Source organism: Mus caroli, chromosome 3 (genome assembly GCF_900094665.2).
Source record: "Mus caroli chromosome 3, CAROLI_EIJ_v1.1, whole genome shotgun sequence".
NCBI classification, from domain to species: Eukaryota; Metazoa; Chordata; class Mammalia; order Rodentia; family Muridae; genus Mus; species Mus caroli.
The window spans coordinates 76,842,488-76,847,206 of record NC_034572.1 but is presented as its reverse complement, the minus strand read 5'-3'; the positions used below and the strand labels follow the sequence as shown (position 1 = coordinate 76,847,206).

General features: G+C 45.3%; 1 long non-coding RNA gene across 1 annotated transcript in view; it reads right to left on the bottom strand.

Annotated features, from left to right (window-relative positions):
- Window positions 1-1,500: 1,500 nt before the first annotated feature.
- LOC110291715 overlaps window positions 1,501-4,719 on the bottom strand; it is an 11,186-nt gene continuing 7,967 nt past the window's right edge. Inside the window, exons 3-4 of the long non-coding RNA XR_002377599.1 lie at window positions 3,337-3,423; window positions 1,501-1,609 (exon numbers count right to left, since the gene is read on the bottom strand). This is a non-coding gene — a long non-coding RNA (uncharacterized LOC110291715). The remainder of the gene's footprint in view (window positions 1,610-3,336; window positions 3,424-4,719) is intronic.

The window sequence follows — 4,719 nt, the reverse complement described above, 5'->3', positions numbered from 1 at the left end:
GTTAGCTGGGGCTGAAGAATCAGCTGTGATTAACAAGATACCAGAACTACTAAAGCAAACCCTTTGCATTACTGGGACTATTGATGCTGGTTAGCTGTAGCTAAGAAATTAGTGGTGATTAAGAAGAGACCAACATCATTTAGGTGAAATCTTCTGGGAAGTATTTTCTGAGAACACAGAGGCTACATTCCAGAGCTAGCCAAGGTTGTACCTTGTGCTGCAGCAGGACTTGGTAATGTATAAGACTCACCAATATGGTACTGGCTTTGAAGGCATGAAGGGGTCACGAAGAGCAGCTGGCACTCTGTGAGAGGCCATGGAAAGCTATTGGTGAAGGTGCAGCCTCAGTTGTAATTGATGGCCCAGGACTGAAGGGGTCATTTGAAGAAGTTGAGGCTTGGCACCATGAAGAGAGCCTATGAGAGGCTGTTGGTGAATCCTAGTTACGGTGGAAGACAGCAGTGTTTTGGAGATGCCAGTACCATGAGATGACCACCAAGAACAGCAGCAGCAGTGGAGTACAGGCAACTGGATCCTAGAAGACAAGCTGTGTGCTACAAAGGGCAGGGCTGGAGAAGTGACCCAAGCCCTTGGAGGAGCCTAGAAGATTATAAGTGGATCCCAGACATTGGACAGTTGGAGTTTGACTTTGCTTTTGGTTGTGACTGTGCCCTGATATTTTTCTGTCTTGAAGGAAGGAAGTATTTTAGTGGAGCCCATAGTTAAGAGTCTTTTAATTATAAAAAGACTTTAGATTTTAAAAGATGTTGGATATTTTAAAGAGATTGAACTTTTAATATGTAAAGATTTGAGACTTGTAGAGTTATTTAGATCTTGTGGATGAATAAGAAAGTAAGGGTTGCGGCTTAATAGTGATGTGTTTGTGTGTCTAGTTGATAAGGGGTCAATTGTACTGGCTGGTTTTCTGTGTCAACTTGACACAGCTGGAGTTATCACAGAGAAAGGAGCTTCAGCTGGGGAACTGCCTCCATGAGATCCAGCTGTAAGGCATTTTCTCAACTAGTGATCAAGGGGGAAAGGCCCATTGTAGGTGGTACCATCCTTGGGCTGGTAGTCTTGGGTTCTATAAGAAAGCAATCTGATCAAGCCAGGGGAAGCAAGCCAGTAAGTAACATCCCTCCATGACCTCTGCATCAGCTCCTGCTCCCTGACCTGCTTGAGTTTCAGTCCTGACTTCCTTTAGTGATCAACAGCAATGTGGAAATGATGTTGGTGCAGGAATAGAAACCTTGACTAAGACAGGGGGTAACCTGGAAACTGGAGCTAGGTACCAGGCTCTTAGTTAACTTGAGTTCAACCTTAGGTCAGGTTCTCCAAGATGGAGTCTGAAACCAAAATATCTGGCCTCTCAGTCAAAGAACACCATGGCTAGCTTTGCAGTCTGGCGTAGAGTGACACTCTAATGTTAGTCACCTTTTCATGCTGTGACAAAGTGCCTGAGAAAATGACTTAAAGGAAGACATAGTTATTTTGGTGGAGGATTTTGGAGGTTTAGACCCATTGGCCCTGAGCTCTTGTTTGTCATGAGGCAGCGTGTGATGAAGAGATTGCATGCGTCGCAGAGCAGAGCTGATGGTCGCATGGCATCCTGGAAAGCAGAAAAACAAAATGAGGGACAGAGGACAGCCATTGTCCCCAATGGCCTAGTCCTTTCAACTAGGTCCATCTCCCAAGTTTCCACCACAGTCTTATCAAATTATGAACCCATCAATGAACTAATCTGTACATGAGGTCAGAGCCATCATGATCCAATTATTTCCCCAGAGTCCCTAGACAGTGGTTCACTGGGGACCAAGCCTTGAACATATGCGCCTATGTGTGTGTGTGTGTGTGTGTGTGTGTGTATTTGTATGGTATGGTATGGTATGGTATGGTATGGTTATACCATAACACCTTCTTTAAGAGTAAGCATTATAAAGGATTTTTTTTTCAGCAAAGTGCTTCTACATATCTTACTCTATCAAACCCTACCTACCTATTCCCCTTACTTGAAGATAACACATGGGCATTTTTTGTTTTGAGGGGTGGCCAGACAGATACAGTTTTAACATATGAGCATCGTGGTTCCAGAGACCTGACTCTATTACATCAATTCCCCTGGACAACTAGGACCATTCTAGCCATTTCCCGTCCAGAACCTGCCCCTTGTGAGCTGCCAACTCTTTAGAAGAGCAGAGGAAGCCAATCACTCTCCTCCTTTATCTAAGTCTCCCTCACCCTGCTCACTCTCTTCCTGATGACCCCACTCCCCAGCCTTCCAGTTTATTTCCCTCAAGCGTGCAAGATTTATCCCTTTGCAAAAGAGAAAAAAAAAGATATGGTATGAGTGTGTGTGTGTGTGTGTGAGAGAGAGAGAGTGAGTGCGTGTGCACCTGTGTGGAAGTCAGAGGACAGTTTGCTGAGATCAGATCTTGCACTATGTGGAGTCCTAGGATTTGAACTCTGCCCTCATGCTTGGCAGCGAGTGTCTTTACCCTGAGGTATCTCACTGTGCCTCCTGCACAGGAGAATCCTTAGACCACCTGATAGGGAGAGGAGCGCAAAGCCGCTTAGGCTTCTGCAAGGTTTTGAGTAGTAGTTTGTGTTTACACAAACACCCTCACCCACGATGATCCATCCTGTCAGCCACCCTCCCAGATGGAGCCCCAGCTCCTTTCTCCCTTCACAAACCCCACTTTCTGCCCACAGTCAGACCTCCTCCTCCTTCACATTTTTCCAGTCGGAAGTTCCTTTCATTAGCACTTCCTCCTACCTCTTCCTGTTTACAGGATTAAAATGTATACTCATGTGCAATATATATTTGCCATTGAATACTTTCTCCCCGAGGCTGTCAAGCTGTTCTTTGTTTTTTCTGCTTAGGGGCTTTACGTGGCATCTTTCCAGTTAAAGCTCTTATAAATAACATTGGCATAAATATCTCACAAAATATATTTAAATTGTTTACTCTAAACTTTTAAAACTACCACTATGTCAAGGGCATGGCCATTTTTAGGGCTCTTATCCCTTATTCCGGTTTTCTTCGAGGAAGGGGATTGTTCCAAAATGTCTTTGGTACTGTAGGAGTGGAGTTCTTCAAATCCTTCCAAATACTAAATTTTACAATAATTCATATATTTTTCTGGTGCTATGAACTATATAAAGCGACATTGCAGGGCTGGAGCTATAGACAGTTGGCATGAATTAGGCCTTGGGGTCCAATCCCCAGCATCAAAATTCCATACAAGACAGTAAAGTGCTACCACAGCTGTCCTGATGTGCCCTTCTAAGTCAGGCACTAGGGGTAGGAAAGATGGGTCAGTTGGTTGGAGTGCTTACCATGCCATCCTGATGACCTGAGTTTCAGGTCTAGAACCCACAGAAGAAGCTGGACTAGGGTGGTGCACATCTGTGAACCCAGCACTCCTGTGATGGAGACAGGAGATTCACCTGGCCAATGCAGCACAGAGACAGAGACCTCACAAGAGGCTTTGCCTCAAAATAATAATAATAGTAACTAATAATAATAATGAATTAATAATAATAATAGGGAAAACTGACCCCCCCAAAACCTGTCCAGTGTCTCCACATGTGCACCTGCCAACACAGACAGTCTCTCTCTCTCTTTCTGTGTCTCAGTGTGTGTCTCTCTGTCTCTGTCTCTCTCTCTCTTTCACACACACACACACACACATGTAAATCTTTAAAAAGAATTCAGAATTCAGGACTCTGATAATCTTTAATATATAGTAAAAAGTTCAGGATAAGTGGGGTAAGTCATTCTATCATATTTATTGTGAACTTGGGGTTGCGGGAATTGGTCCTTTAAATTGCTATTTGGTAATATTGTTACTGCTGTAATCTGCTTACATATTTCCTCATCTACTGATAATTGCCAAAGTTTCTTGGCTATTTATCCAGCCCTCAGGTTTCAACCCCAGCACACCACTTCCAGCTTAAAGTGCTCACCCAGAATGAGGGCCCTAGGGAAGGAGCAGGGGGCATGCAGCCAGCGAGAATGGAAACCAAAGTTCCCTGAGCCCTAGACAGTGCTCTTTCTCACGTCCTGTATTTCCCACTGCTTTCTGGAAATGCAAATGTCTCAGGAATGCAGCTGTGTGGTGCCTTCCCTCCCAGCCCTCCCTCAGCAGCCCAGCAGCCATGGGCTGAGGTTCCCACTCCAGCTGTTTGTGATTCTGCTCCTTGGCTCAGACCCATGGTCTCAAGGACTCTCTTAAGAGCTGGGCTCCAGTCTGTGATGCTTCCTACTGTCCCCTCCGCGCTACTGTTGGCGGTGGAGTTGCCTCAGGTTATGTCTCTGCGTGTCTTGTTTGGCTACAGTGTTCTTCCCAGGCTGAAAGGCTGCTTCTCCCCACATCAGCAGTGGCCAGCCACGCTGTGAGGATTAGCTTTCTGTACAGGTGAAGGGCCTCACTAATCATGATCAGCAGCTTCTATTCTGACGGAAGCATGGAGGGTTGTATCTCAAAGGGTGTGGAGCCAGATGTCATATTCTGCCCTCAGTAACTGAGTGGGCAATCCTATCACATCAATAAGGGTGTACCTTTATTTCCTACACACACACACACACACAGGTGCACTAGCACAGAGAAAGTGAGGGACAGAGACAGACACAGACAGACAAAGACAGAGAGAGACAAAGACAGTAGGCCAGTAATGCAGGTGATGAAAGAGAATGGGAGGAGAGGGAAAGGGAGAGAG